Source organism: Humulus lupulus, chromosome 6 (assembly GCF_963169125.1).
Source record: "Humulus lupulus chromosome 6, drHumLupu1.1, whole genome shotgun sequence".
Classification (NCBI taxonomy): Eukaryota; Viridiplantae; Streptophyta; class Magnoliopsida; order Rosales; family Cannabaceae; genus Humulus; species Humulus lupulus.
The window spans coordinates 119,416,972-119,441,236 of record NC_084798.1 but is presented as its reverse complement, the minus strand read 5'-3'; positions in this window follow the sequence as shown (position 1 = coordinate 119,441,236).

The following is a 24,265-nucleotide window of genomic DNA, read 5'->3' as shown; positions in this document are numbered from 1 at the left end:
CAATCTGAGAGGACTATCCAAATATTGGAGGACATGCTGAGAGCATGTGTGTTCGACTTTTAAGGGTCCTGGAGTAAATATTTGCCTCTGATAGAATTTTCCTATAACAACAACTACCAGTCTACCATTGGGTGGAACCTTATGAGATGCTGTATGGTAGGAAGTGTAGATCTCCTGTTCACTGGGATGAGATGGGTGAGAGGAAATATCTAGGTCCTGATGTAGTTTAGAGGACCACCGAGGCTATCAAGAAGATTAAAGCTCGGATGCTCGCATCTTAGAGTAGACAGAAGAGCTATTCAGACCCGATGCAGAGGAACATAGAGTTCCAGGTGGGAGACTATGTCTTCCTTAGGGTTTCACCTCTGAGAAGGGTGAAGAGGTTCGGGAAGAAGGGCAAGTTGAGCCCTAGGTTTGTGGGATCGTTTGAGATCTGGAGAGGATCGGGCAGGTAGCCTACAGGTTGGCCTTACCCCTTATATTGTCTAGTGTGCAGAACATATTCCATATTTCCATGTTGAGGAAGTATGTGTCAGATGGAACTCATGTATTAAGCTATGATGACCTGGAACTGGAGGCAAACTTCTCCTATGAAGAACAACCAGTTCAGATTCTGGACATGAAGGACAAGGTCCTGAGGAACAAGAAAATACATTTAGTCAAGGTATTATGGAGGAGCAGCAAGGTCGAGGAGGCAACCTGGGAGCTGGAGGCTGATATGCTAGTGCAGCATCCCGAGTTGTTTAGGTAAAATTTTTAGCATGAAATTTTTGTAAGGAGGGGATAGTTGTATCGTCCCAAAATTACCTAATAAGGCTTAAGGCCTTGATTAGGGGGCTAGGATGGCAATGTATGGAATTATGTGCTTAATTATTATATTGATTGTAATTATGTGAATTATGTAATAATATGACTAGTTGTGCATATTTAGGGGTATTAAATATGCATGTGGGCCCATTTCTTATTAGAAGGGAAATTATGATAATTTGGCCCGTTGCAGGCATAATTGTTTATTTATGTGCATATATGTGATATATGTGAGAGACCACATTATTATGTGGGTCTATCTGGGTTACTCGGCACGAGGCGATCCTAGGGAACAAGTTAGCGGGAAAGTCACAATGCGACCCAATACCTGACTCGGGGCGAGTCAAGGGGTATTTTTGGGATTAGCCATTTTATTGGGTTATCAAGTAATAAAATTGAATATTTGGAGATATATTTGAAGTTAGTAAGTTTAGGAAGGAATATTGGGGAATTTGACCATTTTTCCCTCGGAGACGTTTTTTGTAACACCCTGGATAACCAAGACCGTTACACTGTGTGTTTTAAATAGTGCAAGACTTGCTAACCAAGTCATTTAGACAAAATGTGAATCCAACGTTGTCAACGGATTAGGAATAAAATATTTTGGTCACAAATAGGCTATTTTCATTAAAAGTGACAGTTTAATACATGGAAACTTAAAACAAGGTTTCGATGACTTAGTTACAGCAAATTCCAAAGGTTGTAAACAATTCAAGCCACTCTAATGGCAAAATACACATTTTAGGTTTCCGTCCCTGTACAATTCCCCAACCGTGGCGGCCGAGCAGCTGACAATGTACACCTCGCCCCCAGAGCTCCCCAACTCATGGTTGATTCAGCATACCTCTGCCTTTACCTGCACCACGTAGCACCCGTGAGCCGAGGCCCAGCAAGAAAGCATAATTTCATAGCAAGAACAACATCATTAATCAAATATTCCACAATGCACAACTAGGAATTCAGCAATTCAGAACATTTATCCAAACAGTGATGACACTCAGCAGATTAGCAGTTTATCATCCACACAGTCAACCAATCATATCCATAACACAATATTCACGTTCATAATCAACAGATTATCACATCCATCAAATAATATTCAGGGTCGACGCCCTTAGGTCGCACCCTCTATTTAACACACTGTCTTTGGCTCACTTGGGCCGCCCCGAGTGCAATACTCACTGACTCCGGCAAGCTTAACCGAGCTCAGTGATAAATAAGCTGCCTCAGCTACCAGTGTCCGAGCTGCGCCCTATGCGCTAATATTGATTCCAACACTCTTAGGTCGGTTATCACATGTCCCATGGCATAATAGTACCATCTTATGACATGATATACAAATATAGGGAGCTCTTAGTCCCATCGTGTCCACATGGTTAATCACACTCACATGATAATGCATACAAACATAGGGAGCACTTAGTCCCAACCTAACCACATAATCAGGTGCAACTTTCTTACCTTTAGATCCCGCTAGCTCGCTCAATTAATCCTCAAGCACGATCCCATCTGAACCTTAGCGCGTACCTAATCACAGCCATAGATCAGAATCACCACCAAAATTCAAATCTGAAACCTAGCCTCAGGACCAATCTCGAGCCCCCCGGGAAGCCCTAATTCCACCAAACGGGGTGGTGGAACCAAACCCCAAGCCTCCAGGCGAAATCCCTAAGGAAAAACTCAAAAACCACTTCCTGGAGACAGGGTAGCGCTACAACGCTCTAAGGAGGGCGCTATAGCGCTACAAACAGAACCAAAATGCCCAGAAAGCCCAAGCCTAGCGCTGTAGTGCCCAAAGGCTAGCGCTACAGTGCTAGTCACAGACCAGCAGCACCCTGTTTTCCCTCTTCGACTTTGCTCGAACCAAAACCCCTTGGAACCCTTCCAACCCTCAATTACTCACCAAATTGAGTCGACCATCACCTATATCTCATCCCATACATCTCAATAACACAAGACCTAACCACATGCATCATCGAACTAGAAAAACAAACATTGGACCCAAGAACTGAAAGATTCAACCAGAAACTCAGATACCTAGACATCAAAGCCAGAACTTGTTACCTTCAATAGAGGGTTTCGACCTTGGGTTATTCCTAGCATCCAACCAGCCTCAAGCCCTTCAACTCCTCAGGTTTATATCCCATTATTCCAACCAAAAATCAAACTTAGAAACCACCACATTAAAACCCAGAAAATCACATCAGGAAACCTTAAAACTTACCTCAATTGACTGGCTAAATCCTGCTAATTCTTCTAGCTTCACCAAGGTCCTTAGCCCTAAGCTCCATCTTGAGCTTACTCTGGAATTCCAGCTCCAAAACCCACAAGAAATGGTGAAGAGATGACCCAGCCGAATGAGAGAGAGAGATAACTCTAAGTGTCCTTTTTTTCTTTCTTTCCTTCTTCTTTTCTTTTCCTTAAGCTTGTGGGTTTATCTACAACTTCCACTAATATCATAAAGCAGAATATAGTCTATCCTTTAATAAGCCAAATGATCACCTTTCCCTCCCAATAATAACAAAACCTTTAAATCATCCTAAGGGCATTTTGGTCATTACTCCCAATTCCCACTAACTCCTCAAGTGTCCTAAATATTTACCACTTAATTCCCGTCATCTAACAAGTCACCAATTATATTTCTCAATACCAAATTATCTCCAATATATTCTCCAAATTCCCAAATACATCCCCAAGCTCACACCGAGCCAGGTATAAATCCCCGCTGTGACTTTCCCGTTAAACCGCTTGTTAGGATCGCCTCGAGCCACAAGCTGCAGACATACCCACATAATAATGTGGTCTCATCATTAGCCTACCAATATACACACAAGTATGCAATTACGCTCTCAATGAGCCAAATCACCAAAATATCCTCACAGCAAAGTATATAACCCCATGCATGCTTTTATCATCATATAATAATATGACCCACATAATCATGCATATAATCACATAATAGCACAATAAATCAATTATGGCCCTCCCGGCCTCCTAATCAAGGTCCTAAACCTTATTAGGAAATTTGGGTCATTACATTTTTGGTACCCTGGGCCTGGGGATTAGCATAAGTCAGTTAAGTTTAATAAAAAAAAGACAGAAATAGTTAGAAGCTTTTAAAACCGTCTCTCTCTCTCTCTCTCTCCCTCTCAATCTCTTAACTCACTCTCTTTCTCTCTAAGCATTCTGAAGTTTGTTCATTGAAGAATTAAGGAGATTTATGGCTAGAAACTATACAATGGGAGGCTTGGGATTGGGTTTTGGATTGCTTGAAGCTAGAGGGTCTTCACTTACAGCTAAGGTAACCATTTCAACTCCCTTTTATAGTTAAATTTATGTAGAATTCATGGTTTCTTTGAGGTGTTCTTGAACCTCTTAACTCAAGGATTGAAAGTGATGTTTTAGTCAGTTTTAAGACTGGATTTTGTGGGGTTTTGCTGCTGGGAAGATGTTAGAACTTTTGTAATAATTGAATTATAGTTTTGGGATGAATTTGGGTAAGTTTGGATTGATTTTTTATTTGTTGAAAATGGAAGAAATTCTGGGCTCGAGGGGCCAAGTCACGGTTGTGTTCTTGAGAAGTTGCGAAGCCTAAGGCCAGGCACCTTGGGGAAGCCTCTGTCTGGGGGGGGGGGGAGCGACCCATGCCCTAGACAGAGAGGACGGGCTTGCTGATAGGAGGGGCGCTCTGCGACCCTTTGAGCCAGGTCGCAGCCTGCCTAGGCATTTAGCCTTGGGGAGTTTGTTTTAAAAGGGAATCTTTTCCTTAGGACTCGGGATCGGTTCCACTACCCGATTTAGTGGAACTCAAAGCCGCGAAGGCTAGGACTCGGTCCAGAAGCTTTATTCGCTCGTTATTGATGGAATCATATTTTATTGTTGTGACTAGGGTATCGCTACGGACTCGGAACAGGGATCGTGCTCGAGGGTCATTCTTATTTATGCTCACTTGGACTTGAGGTAAGAAAACTACACCCAATATGTGTTATATATGATTAGGCCTTGGTCCGACTATATATATTATCACGATTAGGGCTTGGGCCCCGAGGATGTTTGTGCTTAGGCTATTGCTTCACATGCTGATCGATATTTACTTAAGTGTTTTATGACCGTTGTGTGTATCCCGTAGTTAGGGCTTGAGGCCCTGTTACATCATTATAAATAGTCTTGTGAAAATGATCAATAAAAGGTGTTATGTGATTAACAAGATTATGTGCGCATTATGTTGGGATATGCTTATCCATAGTTTTTTTTGTGTTCAGGTCTGTAATTCTGGATCAGGGCTTGACTTATTAGTCATGGATGGCATTAGTGCATCGCGAGCTGGTTGGAAGGCTTATGCCTAAACTAGCAACGTACTATTATGTTGGTCGACCTTAGGGTTGATGGTAAACCTAGGGGTCGGGCTAGCTCTATGGCTAGTGATACAAAGCTAAGGGCGAGGGCCCTAGATGACTCTATGGTCACGTAGCTAGGCCATAGGTCTCGAGATTGGCTCTAAGGCCATCTAGTTAGGGCAGCAGCCCAAAATTGGTCTAATGACCACTTGCTTGTGTCTGAATGATGATTTTTGTGGATTTATAATGCTGGATTTGTAAAAGGGGTATATGGTGGTTTATATATTTTCTGTTATGCACATGTTGTGTTTTCTTGCTGAGCCTTGGCTCACAGGTGCTTTGTGGTGCAGGTAAGGGGAAGGGAAAGCTTGACCAGCCATGAGTTGGAGAGCTTCAGTGGCAGTGTGTACATATGCGGCTGCTCGATCACCACAGCAGGGGACATCTTAGAGGAGCTAGAGTTATAGCCCTATTTTTGCCGCTTTGGCTGGCTTAATGTAATTTTTTATGAATATTCACCTTTTTAAAAGCTTGGTTGTAATATTTTGGAATCCCATGTTTGTATGAAAATTTTTATATAAAAGCCAACAATTCATTTGACCAAATATTTTTAACCTAACCTTTGACACTAACCTGAGTTACACATTTTTATGCCAAATGACTTGGTTAGCAAGGCTGACAAAATTTTAAGTACACAGTTTAAGGATCCTGGATTAGGAGGACGTTACACATATGGTCACCAGGGTGGAGTCACAAGGATCATGTTTCACTTGTGGAGAAGGGGATCATCCAGCTATGGATTATCCAACATACAATGCAATGAAAGGTGCTTATGAAGAGCAATGTAATGCTTTAGGAGCATGCAACAAACCTTTCTCTAACACGTAAAATCCTGGTTGGAGAAATCACCCTAATTCTAGTTGAAGAGATTCTAACCAAGGGAAATCATTATGAGGACATGGAGAGCTGAATAGTAGTTGCAAGTACCAAAGGCGTATTCTACGGCGCAATATCAAGCACAGTCGCACAAGAGTTCCCTTGTGAATACTTTGCACACTTTCATAGAGGCATAAAATAAAGAAAATCAGTTACATGATTCTCGTTTCTTTCAACTGTATGAAGAGATAAAAAAATGAAGAGCCAAATAATGAAAAGCCATTCATCATGGCTATCTGTAAACGTGGAAAGTTCCCTTCCAAATCTCTGTCTATCCCAAAAGGAAAACACATGGCACAAACAAGTGATCAAAATGTCAAGGAGAATAGTGCCATTGCTACTCAAAGTGGTAAGATTGTGGAAAGTTCTTTATCTGATGTCCCTTCAAATCCAAAAGTCAACCCCACTCAAGATGAGCCAAGAAAACTACCAGTTTGTTAGGATTAATGACTTAAAAGCTTGTAAAGACATTTTATTCATTTAAATAAAAGTAAAATTTTATTATATTTGAATGTTATAATTATTTTTTGAATTAATTATATAATAATATCAATAAAATTCCTTATCCATACATTAGAATATGATGTTGTATTAGTACGAGACAATTAAGATCATAGTCACTAACATGTTAAAGTATGGAATATTTAATGAATGGTTACTAATTCGTTTACTAAGCATATAGGATGCAAGTGATCTAGATTCGAATTACTGATGTAGATAGAAATCTTAGTAAAGGTGTTGTAAATAATAGAGATTATATATGAAATGAAAGATGTGAATTAATTATCTTTATAAACTTGTCGTTCGACATAAAGATTTAATTCTTATCATAATAGATAATAATTTGTAGATTAGTCTAATCTTGAGTATTCATGAACTCCTGTTTGTGTTTATTGGATCTTTTGATTCACTCATTAAGGTTTCTTAGTATAATGAGGCTAATGACTTTTGTTTTGGAGATTCAATATCATGAGTGGCTAGGAACATAATTTACAATAATGAAATCTGTAATGACCCAGATTTTTAGGACTCGATAATCCAGAAATATAATTGTTTTCATTTAACCAAATGTCTCAAAAACCCGTATAAAAAAAAAAATTAAAATTCGTATGGCCATACTTAACATTTAATACAAACATATTTTATAAAGAGTAGAGTGAGCCTAGTTTATGAATAACACAACATTTCCAAAAATAAAACAACTTCCCAAAAGGTCGGTCCACATGTACATTCACAAGGTAGACTCCAGCGCTCACTGCTCTACCTTGCCCTTGTTCTTACCTACAGCAAGAAACAACTAGGTAAGCGAAAATGCTTAGTAAGTTCAACTTTAAAACAAAAGCATGCAGAGAATTAGGGTTCCAGATCCATCTGGACCATACACAATCAATTTCAAGAACGCAAAAGCGTCTTGGCAAACTTATGGTCATGCCTGATAACCAATGACAAATTATTTCATATAAACATATAAATTCCTGAACTCAAAAAATCTCAGAACAAGCAGATATATTATATCACAACTATTTCTTATAAACTAATAAAACCCTGCACTTAGAAAATCCCAAAGTAAGATGATATAATATATCACAATATAATTTGAGACCAACGTTCGACAACTTCTGAAAATTCGTGCGTAACACGCTATTCAGTATAAATGCTAATCTGAAAGAGAAAACCGAGTCTCAACACTAAGATCTAGCCAATAAATATCCCCATCAAGAGTAACTATCTCGTTACCTAGGGCATCCCTACTTATCCAAGAGTAAATCCCTCACAAGGGTAACCATCAAGTTACCTAGGGCATTCACTACTTATCCAAGAGTGTAATCGAAGTTACATGGGTTTACAAAGACTTCTATGTTAATCAGTCATGCTGGTGAGCAGTTGCCCCTAGGGTGTTCAGCCTCACTCAAACTTGGCAACCCCTAGTATCTCTAGGCACTCTCACTGAATGGCCAATATTCACGGCTACTATCCGGGAATAACTTATAAGAGCACTTACTCGGGTTCTAATCGTTCACTGATTAAGTAAGCATGAGGGCCCCTAGGTCCTATTCATTTTGGCGCCGCTAGGTTTAAACTAGCAATCCTCACCTCTTGGCCACTCATCGCGGAAATGAACCAGACATAAATAAAATCAAGCAGTGTGATAGGGATCAGCCGTCTAGAATATGACGGATATCTACCCATCATATTTTCTGAATCATCACCAACTAGACTAACGTTTCTAAGAAAGCATTCTACAACAGTGTATATATGTGCATGTGTCTCTATACTAACATACAATACAATAGTCGTTTCATGTTGATGCCACACAATAGAAGTTGACTTACTTGGAGTCCTTAGCACTCAGCAGGATTTCACCCTCCAACGTTCAGTTCAGTTATGCTTAGCCAATACTGTAGTTATCCATACAGTATACTCGGATTACTTATGGCACTCATAATTCATTATTATTATTTTCGGCAGTTTGGTCATTTCAAAATCTTTTGTAAGGATTAAAAATCCTTATTAGATTTTAAACCCATTCAAGAAATTCATACAAAAATATTTGAGACTAAACCTTAAGTCTCGGGGAGACCTATCCTATGGTCTCGATACCTAGGCTCCGCTATTAACCCATACTTTCAACAGTCAGTAAAATATATAAAATATTTTAGCCGATATTATATATCGAAAACACTAATTAAATTCCTTAATTATTTTTCAAGAAAATAAACTCTTAATTTTCTTAAGGTTTTAATTTCTAAAAACTGTTTTAAGAAAATTGCCTAATTTATCTTAATTAGGAAAACCGTTAAAAATTTCCCATCCTGACTAGTTAATTTTTTTGAAGTCAATTAATCAAGTTTACTTACTAGAAAATAAATTCACTTAATTATTTTCTCAAAAAATAGGGTAATAAACCCTCTTTTAAATTTATTAACTTATTAATAAATTAATACTTTTATTTTAAGAAAGAATAAACATTCTTTAATAAAAATAATTCTCACTAATCTTAAAGAGGTATTTTAGGTCAAAATATGTTTTCAAGACTTGCCAAGTTTTTATCTTGAAGTAAGCAAAATTTTACTTTTTACCTTAAGTTCAAAAATCTCATTTTTGCACTAAGTGTGAAAACCCTATTTTTCACATTTTTATCTACATAATTTGTTAGGTCATAACTTGAAATTTACTAACCCAATTGTTACCAAAATTTCCCAATTCCATTTTTGGTATGCCATTTAGGTCTTCGTAAAGTCTTAGATCAAAAAGAGAATTTTTGATTGGTGATATTATTTTCCAACAATGAGGTAAAAATGACATTATTTTCAAGTCCTTAATTTTTCCAAACTTTGGCACTTAATAACTTTCAAACCGCTCAGTATTTTGTTACCAAATTTTATAGTGAAATACTAGGTTATGCCAAGATTATTTCCACCATATTTAAAAAAAAAAACTGGGTTCATTTGCCCTGTACATTGGCTGTCCAAACTTGGTCCTGAAATTAAGAATACGAAAAAACAGTTTTTTACCTAAACTTTGAAATAGCGTAACTCACTCATTTTTAAACATTTTTTAGTGTTTCAAAAGCTCCATTTTATGTTCTCAATCTCAAAAAAATCACAGTCTAATTAAATTTTACAAAATCAATATATAGTGGATGCTTGACCCCGTGGAAATCACAGTTCAAAACTTGTATTATGTTTTAGGGTTCTCACCAAAACCCTTAGGGATTTTGGCTCTTATTTTCAAAAATTAACACACAGGCATCATAAAAATTATAGAGAAACTACCATAGCCTTATTACATCACCAATAAGAAAATTTAACCATTAAATATACAAAATAATGCTTAAAAATAAAAACCATACAATAACAACCATAAAAAGTAAACTTTTTACCTCTTATTGTTCTTGCTCTAGGTTTTTCCTAAATCTGAAAAACTATCCAATACATCTTCTCTCAATCAAACCTCTCTAGATCTCATTTGCTGAGTACATCTAGAGATTCCTAAATCAACCTTTTGAGTCCTATGTGCCCACACACGTCCTTGTGTGTTTGAGGATACAAAAATATTGGAATATAATTGATTTATACAAAAAGAATAGTGGATACTTGATAGGCTTCAAGAGGTAATCTCTAATCTATTTGTATGTGATTTAATATATATATATGTATTATCCTGGTTGGTATTAATAAATTTTTAAAAGCCCATTTCGATGCATGATTTACATTTTTAATACCAACACAGTTAAGGGGCCATTTCCTCAAGCTTTGCATCCCACTAAGAAATTTATGGAGAATCATAGTGAAATCTTAGAACACTTTACTCAAGTAAAAACTAATCTTTTTTTGATTCATGTGATTAAGCAAGTACCAACCTAGGCCGAAGTCATCAAGGATTTGTGTACTGTCAAAAGGAAACACAATGTCAAGAAAACGACCTTCCTTATTGAGCTAGTAAGTACAGTAATTGAGCAGAAAATGCCACTCAAGTATAAAGACCCTAGTTTTCCTACAATCTCTTGTCAAATTGGGACTCATGAATTCAATCAAGCCTTACTCGATCTTGGAGCAACTATCAATCTTTTGCCATACTCTGTCTTCTTACAACTTGTCCTTGGAGAGATCAAACCCACATCTGTGGTGTCACAACTTGTTGATTGATCAATTAGGCAACCTCGATGTATTATTGAAGATGTATTGGTCCAAGTCGACGAGTTCTAATACCCCATTGACTTCCTTGTTCTTGACATTCAATCTGCGGTTAGTATGGAGTGAAAGATTCCCATTATTCTGGACAAATCGTTCCTTACTATTTATGAAGATATATTTCAAAAACATGACTCATTAAATAAATGAGTTTCATATTGGGAAGTAACCGCATGATGACGAGGAATGTCGCCAATCTTTTCTAGTCGATACACTGAGGAAGTCCAACAACAATGCATTTCAGAAGATCTTGATGATGTTATCCATATTTCTAAGTCTCGATCCTCGTGGGTCTGTTAACAATGTTGCCATTAATACAAATTTATAAGGTAGAGAGTCCAATTTTTGGCAACCACGGTTTGAAGAGTTACCTCGGGAGAGAGAAAAGCCAAAATCCTCCACTGAAGAAGTTCCCACTGTTAAGCTAACACATTTACCTAATGGGATAAAACATGTTTTCCTTGGAGCAGGAAATACTTTTCCTGTCATCATTTCAACCAAACTCGAAGCTTCACAGGAAAAACAATTAGTAAACATGCTTCGAGAACACAAATTTGCATTAGGATGGACAATTGCTGACAATAAGGGTATTAGCCCTTTAATTTGTTCACATCACACAAATTTGGAAGTTGAAGTTGTTCCTTGACGATATCCGCAAAGAATATTCAACCCAACTATGAAAGAAGTCATCAAAAATAAGGTTTTGAAGCTTCTGGGTGCTGTATCATTTATGCAGTTGTGAATAGTAAATAGGTTAGTCCAATTCAAGTAATACCAAAGAAGTCGGGGATTACAATAGTGGAGAATGATAAAGGAGCTCTTGTCCCCACCATCACGTGTGGCCGACCATCCATTATATTGCTTCCTTGATGGCTACATAGGCTAGTAGCAAATCAAGATCGCTTTAAAGGATTAGGACAAGACCATAATGACCTTTCCTTTTGGTACTTATGCCTTTCGGCTTATGCCTTTTGGATTGTGTAATGCGCCTACTACCTTTCAAAGTTGCATGATGGGCATATTTAGTTACATGGTCAAAAAATGCATGGAAGTCTTTATGGATGATTTAACTATTTTTGGTGATTCTTTTGAACATTGTCTTCTAAACTATAAAGTTGTGCTTCAAAGATGCGAGGAGAAAGGTCTCGCTCTCAAGTAGGAAAAAAGTCATTTTATGGTGTCATTTGGAATAGTATTGGGTCACATTGTGTCTGGAAAAGGGATTGAAGTGGATTAGTCCAAAGTCGATCTTAGTGCTAAGCTACCCACTCCTAAGACAGTCAAGGATATTCAATCTTTTCTCGCACATGCTGGTTTCTATAGAAGATTCATCCAAAACTTCTCAACGATTTATCAACCATTGTGCAATCTTTTAGCCAAGGATGAAATTTTGGAGTGGACACCTGAGTGTGAAGATGCTTTGCGAACGCTCGTGGTAAAGTTAACCTCAACCCCAATCATTCAGTCACCAGATTGGAGCCTACCATTTGAATCATTTGTGATGCAAGTAACTACGTTGTTGAAGAAGTTCTTGGTCAAAGAATGGAAGGTACACCTTTCGTTATGTATTACGCAAGTCGAACACTGAATAACGCTCAAATGAATTATTCCACCATTGAAAAAGAGTTGCTTGTTGTAGTATTTACTCTTGAAAATTTTTGTTTTTACTTGATTGATTCACCTATCAACATCTTCACAGATCATTCCGCCCTCAAATATCTACTGTCTAAAAAGATTCAAAGGTCCGATTAATTAGGTGGATACTTCTGTTGCAGGAATTTGATTTAACTACCAAGGACAAAAATGCATTGAGAATGTGGTGGTAGATCACTTGTCTCGTATGGACTTCAGTGATCATGTTGATGCTTGACTTGTTTAAGATGAATTCCCTGATGACCAACTTTTTGCTATCACTAAGCTACCTTGGTATGCTCATATTGTGACTTACTTGATGACCGGAGAAGTTCCTACTGATTGGAATGCACAGGACAAGGGAAAATTCTTGGTTGTAGTACAAATTTTTTATTTGAATGATCCATACTTATTCAAGTATTTCCCTGACCAAATCATGAGGCGATGTATTCAAGACAATGAAATCGATAGTGTTCTCAATTTTCTCCACAAGGACGCATGTGGTGGCCATTTCTCTGTTAAAAAGATTGATGCAAAGATCTTATAGTGTGACCTTTATTGGTCTTTTATTTTCAAAGACTTTAACGAGTTTTTTTGCTCATGTGTGAGATGCCAAAGGTTAGGCACCATATCTCGTTGTCATATGATGCCCTTGAACCCAATTCTTGTGATTGAAATAGTTGATTGTTAGGGCATTTATTTTATGGGACCTTTTCCACCATCTTCTCGTTATCTTCACATTCTTCTAGCTGTGGACTATGTCTCCAAATGGGTTGAGATCGTACCATGTTGAACCAATGATAATGCAACAGTGGTCAAATTTTTAAGAGAAAATGTTTTATCAAGATTTGGTACTCCTCGCGCTATCATCAGTGACCATGGCACCCATTTTTGTAATACGTCTTTTGAGGCGCTGAAGTGCAAGTATGGATTACTTCACAAGGTTGCATATACTAATCATCCTCAAACTAATGGTCAAGCTGAGTTGGACAATAGAGAGATGAAACAAATTCTGGAAAAGACGTTAAATCACAACCGTAAAGATTGGTCTTCACGTCTTCTTGATGCACTCTGGGCCTACTGCACTACTTATAAGTGTCCCCTTGGAATGTCTACTTATAGGCTTGTCTTTGGGAAAGCCTGTCATTTAACTGTAGAACATGAGCATAAGGCATACTGGGTCATAAAGATGCTCAATTTTGATCTTAGTGGTGCAGGTTTTCAATGAAAACTCTAGTTGTCTGAAGTTGAAGAACTAAGAAATGATGCTTATGACAACTCTCTCTTTTACAAAGCCAAGATGAAAGTAGCACATGATAAAAAGATGGAGTCTCGAGCCAAATCAAAGGGTGTATCTTTATGACTCTCGTCTACATCTCCACCCACGTAATTTGAGGTCACGGTAGACTAGCCCATTTGTAGTAAAGCAAGTTTTTCCCAATGGTTCAGTCGAGGTAGAGGACCCAACAAATGAGCGTATCTTTCGAGTCAATGACTAGCGACTGAAGCACTATATTAAGCGTGTGCACCAAGTTGATGAGATCCTTCTTAAGGATCATGTGTATCACCCTAAGAGGTTTTTCTTTCTTTTTTTCTTATTTATTTTGTGTTTTTAGTTTGTTTTTATTTATGTGTTTTTTGGTTTTTTGGTTTTTCTATTTTGTTTTTATATTTTGTTTTTTTTGAAGAATTTTTCTAGCTCGCTAATCTATGCTCCCATAAACAATGCTCTCCATCCATATTTTCTCTTTCCCTACTCTCTTTACTTTCATATACATTTTGACATTGATGACACTGTCTAATCTTAGGTTGGGGGTGGTGGCATATTCATGCATGAAAAAAAATTAATGAACAAATCTTGTTGCATGTTTTTGGTAATTTTGGTGTAAACCAGTTTATACAATGCATGTTTGAATTCGTTTGATCTATAATTTTTGCATAGTTTTCTAGGTATTACTTAAAAAATGTTGAGTTTGAGTCATTTATGCTATCTTGATTACTAGAGAATAATTTCCAAAATATTTTTGCACATTACTAAGCATTTGGTAAGAGGGATGTTCAATGCATATAGCTAAGATATTTTTTTCAATGTTTAAATGCATTTTTGAAAATATCACACATCTTTTGCAAATGAGTGGAGAGATTGAGAAAACTGCTAATGAATGTTCATTGATCATTTGAATTAGTTAAATTTTCTATTTTAGAACATTATTCATAGTTTGTGGAATGTTAGTTTTATGTTTCGGGATTAATTTTTGTCAAGATTGAAATCTTATCTCACATTTTGTTTATTGTATTGTTTTCTTCTAAAAAAAAGAAATAAAAATAAAAGAAAAATGTGGAAAAAAAAGCAAGAGCAACATTTGTCATCAATATTTGTGTAGCTTGGTTAAAATCAAAGTCTATCATAACAAACCTTGTTACACTTGTTCATCAAAGTATGTTGTCTCTTGCCAAAGAAAGAAAAAAAATATTGTAAAGATTCAATAAAGTCTTCTATCATCAACGAAAACAATGTTCTTTGTGGTTTATGTAGTTTTGTTTGTCATTTTGAGGCTCTATCATTCAAATGTAAATTCCAAAAATTGACCATTTGATATTCTGATGCATGATTCTAGCATTTCATAAACATAACAAAAATAGTTGATTTGCTTATCTTTTGATCAATGTTTTGTTTATGATTTTGTCCTTAATATGGTTGATCTATGAGTGTCTTTCTGGTTTCTAACTCCATGAGTAGACCCCGTTATCCTAAAATCTAAATTGATAAAATTTACATGTGAAGATATGGAGTTGCGACTTCTACATGGCTTAAATTTTTGAGGTTATATGTATTGTGGTTTGTGGTAAAAGGAAATTGTCATAGTGCACACACACACAATTTTGGGAGGTATGATTGAAAAATTCTTGATAGAATTTGTGATCTTTTACTGACTTTTTGGAATATGTTTGAACTACTATGTTAATTTTTCTTATTAAACCGAATTCCATGTTTTGTTTCTTGTTTACGCTTGAATTGCAAGGGACTAGCAATAAGTTGGTTGGGGGTTGTGATAGGTGCATGAAAATGTGCTATTATTGTTTATAAATTCTAAAATAAATTAAGTTTTAATTAATATTTTTATGCAATTAATTTTTTATATTTGACTTTGAAAATACTTAGTTTTAATTTATTTATGTTGCTTTGTACAGAAATGTGAGTATTCTTGCAAAGAAATAAAATTTAATGATAAATGAGAGCCCAAAGACCAAAGGAAAAGGCCCAACACAATCTCTCTTGGCCCAAGACTTGAACCATTTGGAGCTAAGCCAATTTCGAGTCAACCAGCAATTCAGCCGCCAACCACCTAAGCCGAGTCCCTTCCTTGTGCCACTTGTCGCAAACTGCAGAATCAGATAGGCAGACCCCACAGTCAGCAAAAAGAGCAGCTTTGACTTCCTCACTCACTCCACGCACAAGTGAGGTGTATTGCCTCCTTCAATTGGAGAAGTGTAACACCCTATTACCTAGGGACCGTTACACTGTGTATTTTAAATTGTGCTAAACTCGTTAAACGAGTCATTTGGCCATAATCATGTAACTAACTGTGATTAACAATTTACGGTTAAATTTTTTTGTCAATGATACAAACGTTTCACTAAAATGTTTACTGTATACATTGGATCCCAAAAATACATATAAAGGGTTAATTATAGTAAAAGAGTTACAACCAGCAGACCTAATCGGCAAAATAAGGTTTAACCCTAGTTCCTCTTTAAACCATCGACTGTGGTGGTTGAGTAGCTGCATATGTACACAGCGTCACCTATGCTCTCCAACTTGAGGATGGTCGAGTTTTTTTTTACCTTTACCTACAGCGCATAGCACCCGTGAGCCGAGGCTCAGAAAGAAAACTCAAACCTGCTCATAAGCAAATAATGACATGTCACCAAATCATATTAGGCATTCCAAGCAGTAATAACCATATTCATGCATGCAAGCAAGTACAATTAAATGATTATGGGATCATTCTAGGGCTTGTAGCCCTAATCAGATGACCGTGGGGTCAACTTGGAGTAATTTTCCCTAAATAGATGACTGTGAAGTATCCTAGGGTCCTGTGCCCTGAATAGATGACCATGGAGTCAACCTGGGGTCCTGTGCCTTGAATAGTTGACCATGAAGTCATTCTGGGGACCTATGCCCTAAGCCAAGTTACCTCAAATCACCTAGGCCTTCTAGCCTTGGCTCTAAGTAACTTGCCATAGACTAGCCAAGAGCTTTAGTTTTCTTCGACCAATAGGTCAGTTGAGCATATAATGCTCCTGTTGATTAGATCTAATCATATCGACCAGCATTCAATGTGTTATTGCCGCTCTTTACTCATATGTCAATTCCATACGCTCAGTACTATTTCTTATCGTGACTGACAAGTAAGAGCTTCATGACCAGCACTAAACACCATTGCCATTTCTGACTAACAAGTCAGTGCGTTACTCAGATAAACATTGTATTCCATCATTCATAATGCAACAGATATCCAAATATAGAGCACTCGACATGTTTCATCAATAATAACAAGCATTATTATGATCATGCACATTTACAGAGACTCAAGCTTTGATCAATTCCATATTCAACATTCGTGCCATCCCATAATCACATGTATCACATGCATCACATGCCTCACATAATGGGTGCAGTTTTCTTTCCTTTGTTCCAAGCATAGGTTAACAATAAACGACCCTCCGGCACGATCCTGATTATGAACCATAAATGTCTGTTTTGCCTTAGTGTGGCTAGCGGTCATTGTACCATGAAAATTTTGTAAACTACCTTTCAAACATTGTTTCTTTTGGGATCCCCTGTGCAAAATATTTAATTATATAAAGTGTATCTTTTGAGACCAAAACCTTTTAACCCTAGTTCATTAGTTGTATCAGTGACACGTTTTTAACTAAATGACTTGATTAGTAAGTCCTGCACCTTTATAAACACACAGTGTAGCGGTCTTGGCTATCCAGGGTGTTACACTTACCTTGGTGGTTAGATTCGGAGCTTGAGCGTGTGTATAAAGGAGAACTTCATGCAAATGGACCGCTGCTCTGATACCAACTGTAATGACCCAACCATTTCTAAGACCTTGGACAATTAAAAACTACTAGACTTAGCTACTACTTTTGGAGAAAACATAAGAAATAATCATAACTTTATTAAAACTCTAAAATAATTATTGTATCAATAACAAAAATTATAAATTATAATGTAATATGGCATGGGTACCCATTTTTTATAAAACATAAAACATAACTTTAAATCAATTGTTCAAAAAGTAAATGTGGAATTACAAAAGAAACATAATTCAAAAGACTAAATAAACGTCATCCTCGATCGACACACAATCCACTCAGTCCATGCATCCTTAACACACAAGCCAAGCTACCAAGAATCCTTCCGCCTCCATAATCACTTTCCTGCATCACACTAAAAAAATAAAGGAGTGAGCCTAATGCCTAGTAAGGAAAATCTACTAACAACATATATCATTAATCAAAAGCATAAGACAATATCATAACCGCATATTATAAAACACATATCACTACTCTAACCCACGATCATGGTAATCTTTGGGTTTGCTATCTAAGCAACTATAAGCCCCAAGCAACATAAGAATGTTGGGGTTTGCTAGTTAAGCAACTATAAGCCTCAAGCAACATAAAAGCATTGAGGTTTGCTAGCTAAGCACCTATAAGCCCCAAGGACTACAAGACATATTCATAAATATCATAACATAACATATGATAACATAATATATTATAACATAACATATCATAACATATAGGCATATAAAATCTATCCTATTTTCCTTACCAAAAGCCGGAATATCTGGAAACAAGAACAAGATTTAGAAACTCCTATAAAACAATAGTAGAAAATGGTGAGACTCTTTAAGAATAAAGATGAATATGGGAACTAAACCATCAAGAAGAAACTTACCAAGAAAGACCTTAAGTTTCAAGAACTTAAATACCTAATCAAGAATCAATAACAAGAGTTAGAATCTGAATACAAGAAACTAAAGAATTATAAAGAGCTGGACTTAAAGAATAGGAATACCTTGAATGACCTTAACGATTGGTCTAAACCTCAATACCGAAATCACACTATTTCTCACTTCCCAAATGATTATAAAAGCTTAGAATAATAAAGCTTTAACCCAAAACCCAAGTGTATCTCTCTATAGTAACACTAGCACCTTGGAGGCTTTGATCAAATGCTTAAAGAATGATGAAAATTGTTGAGCACTAGGTCCTATTTATAGAGTTCAAGGAGTGAAACTAACCCCTCTTAATTTGAATAAATAAATGATTGTAAAATGAAAAATATTTGAATTTTCGTTCAACTGACACCCAGAACTGGGTCAAAATCGTTCCAAAACAGGTCTAAGTGGTTAAGGGTATTTTTAAAATTCAAAAAAAAAAAATCAAACTTCCAAAACTATACCCATGGAACTGATATATCGCCCACCCTAGGCGATATATCACCTCCCCCAGTATTCTCGAGGCTTGTTCGAACGTTCGTGCAAAGTCGACGTGTTTTCCGTATCTTCCGTTAGGCGATATATCGACCCCTATGCTACGATATATCGGCATACGTTGATATATCAAACACGTATTTGTATTTTTTCAGCATAATTTGAATTGGATAAATAGCTTTAACTAAGTCATAATACGATCCTAGCAGCTGCTGGAAGATTCTAGAGCTTCTAGATCTTTCTTTTATTAAAACTATCCATAAAAAATACTTAATTCCTTAATAATCATAATTATGACAAGTGTCACATTCTTATTAGCTCTATCTAAACCATAGGTTATAATAAATATATATCTATGACCAGCAATATTAAGCAAACCTTATGTTATAATTAATATTCTAAACTATAGGTTAAACTTATAAAAGCCATAACTGTTGCTATGAGTTTCCAACTAAGTCTCGACTTGAACCAAAATCTACGGTAACTAACATACTACTAACTAATACTAACTAATACTACTACTACTATCTAACTAGGCTAAGTAAACATTCTGGGACTCTACATTGATGGTGAAGTGATCAAATTCAATGTGTTGAATTGTACTAATAATGTAACGCCCTACTACCTTACAGTCATTACTAAGTGAGTTTAAAACGTGCAATTAACTCGCTAATCGAGGTTTTAAGGAAAAAGTATGATTAAACCATAAACCTTAGTTATAAACTTTGAAAATAATTCCATTTACTGAAAATCATAAAGCGTTTAACATTTGGAATCCCAAAATACTGTTTAGAAATATGTACAACACAAAAATATAATCAAAGTCGGCTAAACGACAAAATCTAGGTTTAGTACAATCGTCTCCCAAAATACCCCTGGCCGTGGCGGCCGGGCAGGCCAAACATGTATGCGCCGCTTGATGCTCTTCGTACTCATGGTTGGTCAATTTTCCCCTTGCCCTTACCTGCACCACAGAGCACCCGTGAGCCAAAGCCCAGCAAGAAAACCCTCACAAGCAGATAACATATGCATGTCAAACACTTAGCATATAAACAATCCATCAATAGGTTATACACATACGGCCATGCCGTCCCAGGCGCTTTACCAAGCCCTGGGTTCTTGGCCCACGCCATAAGGATATCGCAGGTATCCTTTAGGGTCTCACCCTGGAAACTCGCACTCCGCCTGCTAAACACTGCTCCCGGCCCCTTGCTGCACTCGGCTTTGCACTCCACGTGCTTAACGTCGTTCTCAGCCCCTTGCCGTTCCCAGCCTTGCCGACCTTCACACATATGCATACATAGCTTAATAAAGCAAATACCAAACACGAATAAACTCATTCAAAGGGCTACGCCCTGCAACCCAATCATATAGGGCCCTGCCCTGCATACAAGCTCTGTGGGAACAGAAGTTTTCTTCCTTGTGTCCCAAGCTTCCCAAGCAGCGCGATCACAAGCACAGTCCTCTAACTCGAGCTTTGCTGAAAACCTAGTCACAAAACATACATATCACTCTCATTACTAATCAATTTATAATCATCCCCTAGAACCAATCCCGTGCTCTCGGGACCTCTTGTTTCCCCCCACAAGGTAGCAGAAGCATCCCTAGAGCCTCCTGGGCAAAAGCCTAAAAACTAAAAATTTCCTCTGCCCAGAAATGGCCTAGCGCCGTGGCACTCCCCTATAGGGGCTGCGGCGCCCAGAATGGTGCCCTTCCTTGATGCATCCTAGCGTCACGGCACGGAAGAACAGGGCTGCGGCGCCCATACGCGAACCAAGAAATCTGGGTTTTTCCCCAATATTCTCCCAAGCTAAAACACTTCCAAATCATTGCAAAGACATACCTAAATCCCAAATTCATTCCAAAACCCCAAATAGACCATATGGAAACCCAAAAACATCAATAACAAACCCAAACATACATTCAAACCCAAGATTCATAAATTGGTTAAAATCTTCATAAAACTTAAACCAGAACCTACGAAACTTAAACCTCCCATCAGAAATCTTTAACCACACCAGAAATCAACCTCAAAGATGCGCGAAATTCTTACCTCAAACTGAAATTTGACTCTGAGCTTCTTTCAAATCCAACTCCAAGCTTGATTTCCTTTGATTCTCAAGCTGAACCTAGCCAAGCTTCATCCCAAGAATGCACCAATCAAAAACACATATCAGCTCTTAACCTTAACATTTCTCAGCAGAATTCAATCAAGAAACTGATTGAAACTTACCTTTGAGCCTAGGTTAATCTCCCATTTTCTAGCCTTGAATCCCTTGATCAATGGTCTAAAATCCTTCAAATTCAGCCACCTTAGAGAGGGGGAGGGAGAGCATCGAGTCAGAGAGGAAGAGAGCAAATTGTTTCCCTTTTCGCTTCATCTATTTTTGCCAAAGTATTCTAGTATCTCCCAGCCCCTTAACTAAGTGCACCCAGCTGCCAAATGACCCAATTGCCCCCTAAGTTAACTTAAGTCTTCACATGCCACCAAGAGTGATTTAGTCTTTTGACATATCCCGCTAAATCCTCGAGTATACCTAAAAATCCCGATTCAATCCCAACACGGCTAAACCATTACTGAATTACTAACCACTACTCAGTAATTCCCGAACACATTATAATATTCCCAAAATACCCCTAAGTTCCCCCGAGCCGGGTATTTGACCCCGTTGTGACTTTCTAGCTAAACAGCTCCCTAGGACCGTCTCGGATCGTGCACCGCGATCATATCCCCACCCACACCTAGTTTCAATCACAATACACATAAATATAACATTTATGCCCTCAGCGGGCTAAAATTACAAATATGCCCCTAATAATTAAATAGGGCCCACGTGCATATTTAATTCACCTAAACATGCATTTCTAATCAAATATTCATTAAATTCACATATTAATACAATATAGAAATTATTGCTCTTCAGGCACACTAATCAAGGCCCCAAGCCTTATTAGCAAATTTGGGTCGCTACAACTATCCCCTCCTTATAGATATTTCATCCTCGAAATTACCTGAACAATTCGGGATATCGCTCCCGCATTTCTGATTCAAGTTCCCATGTCGCCTCCTCAACTTTGCTATTCCTCCACAACACTTTCACCAAGGCGATGGTCTTGCTCTGCAAGACTTTATCCTTCTGATCGAGAATCTGAACTGGCTTCTCCTCATAAGACAAATCCTGATCCAGCTCCAAATTCTCATAACTCAGAACATGTGTCGAATCAGACACATACTTCCGGAGCATGGACACGTGAAACACGTCATGAACCCCTGATAAGGCTGGAGGCATCGCTAATCTGTAAGCTACCTCACCAACTCGCTCCAGAATCTCAAAGGGCAAACAAATCTAGGGCCCAGCTTGCCCCGAACACCAAACTGTTTCACACCCCTCAATGGTGAAACCCTAAGAAACACATGGTCACCAACCTGAAATTCCACGCTCCTGGGTTTCAAGTCTGAGTAACTCTTCTGGCAACTCTGGGAGGTGAGCATTCATGCTCTAATCTTCTCAATCGCCTCATTGGTCATCCAAAGCAACTCAGGACCCAAATAACTTCTCTCACCTGTCTCATCCCAATGGATAGGTGATCTACACTTCCTTCCATAAAGCATCCCATACGGAGCCACTCCAATAGTCGCCTGATAACTGTTGTTGTACGAGAATTCAATCAAAGGGAGATACTTACTCCAAGATCCCCCAAAATTTGACACACAGGCTCGTAGCATGCCCTCCAATATATGGATCATCCTTTCAGACTGTCCATCTGTCTCACGATGATAAGCAGTACTAAACTGCAACTGCTTGCCCATATCCTTCTGCAGGCTCTCCCAAAACTTGGAGGTGAAGGTGGGGTCTCTGTCGGATACTATCGACCTCGGAGCCCCAAGAAGTCGAACAATCTCCTTCTGTAATGCCGCGAAATCTCCGATATGGTTTAATGGCGGGAATAATAGGTCGGGAGGGCCATACTTGTTTAATTATGCCATTAATTGATAAAATGCATGTATATGTGAATTATACTATAATATGATGTTAAATGCATGCATGTGGGTCCTCATTTTTAATTACCCGGGTGTGATGATAATTTGGCCCGTTGAGGGTATAATTGTATAATTGTATGTATGTCAATCATATGCTGTTGAGACCACATTATAATTTGGGTTTGTTCGAGCTATTCGGCATGAGACGATCTTGGATTATTGAGTAGCGGTCTAGTCATAACAGGTTTAATTCCGAGGCTCAGGATGAGTCTCGAGGTGATTTTAATGGTTAGAGCGTTACCGAGAGTTAAAGGGTTACAGGATATGAATTATTAGTGTTTGGGATTATCGAGAATAGCGGGAATTGGAGAGCATTAATTATGCTTAACGAGATAGGTTGGAAAGAACAATTTTTCCCTTGGGAGCCTTTAGAAATCTTTAATTGACCTAGGGGTATAAAGGTCTTTTTACCCCTAGGATAGATATAAACTGAGTTAAGCTGTAGAATTGAAGAGAAAACAGAGTGTGATCAAGAGCTTACCCGTACCTTTCTCCTCCTTCATCTCCTTTGTGATTTTTGAGCTCTTGTTGAGGATTCTAGCTTGGGAAGTAAACCTTGGGAGTTTGGGAGAGTGTTCCACCATTGAAGAGTATCACAACCTGAATTTGAGGTAAGTTTCTAGCCATTAGTTTCCATGTATGCTCTGTTTTGATGTTTAGTTTCAGCTCATGATTTTGTTGTGGATAGTTGGAATTAATGGAAGTTTTGGTTGGGATTTAACTTGGGTTTTGATGAGGGAGTGTTATAGATCAAGTCTAGGGGTTGTATTGTAGGTTTGAGCTTGGTTTGAAAGGTTGGTTCCAAGGAAAAATGCAAGGGAAGAAAAACCAGGGTATTGGCTAATTTGGGGCCGAAGGGTTGCGGCGCTTGGGGAACGGCCGTGGCACTTGAGGCAGAGGCGTGAGGGAATTGTTTCTATTTTGGGGAAGGGTTGCGGTGCTTGAAAGTCATTTTGGCCAAAAATGTGTTTTTGACCTAGGGATGCAAACCTTAGGCCTCGGGATCGATCTTACTACCCAGTTTAGCAGGATTCGATGTCCCGGAGGCTAGGTCTTGGTCCGAAAACATTTTATTACTCAATTTATTGTTTGAATCCCATAATTGGTTATGGCCAGGTGACCGTTAAGGAACAAAAGGTTGATCGTTCTCAAGGGTCGTTCTTATTATATTCTCGCTCGAACCAGAGGTAAGAAAACTGCACCCCCAAATGGGACATGAATGGTAGTTCATGAGGCATATTGATTGCGTAAATGTGGACATGGATTGATTATTGAATGCTTAGAAAATCTCGCTCACTTATG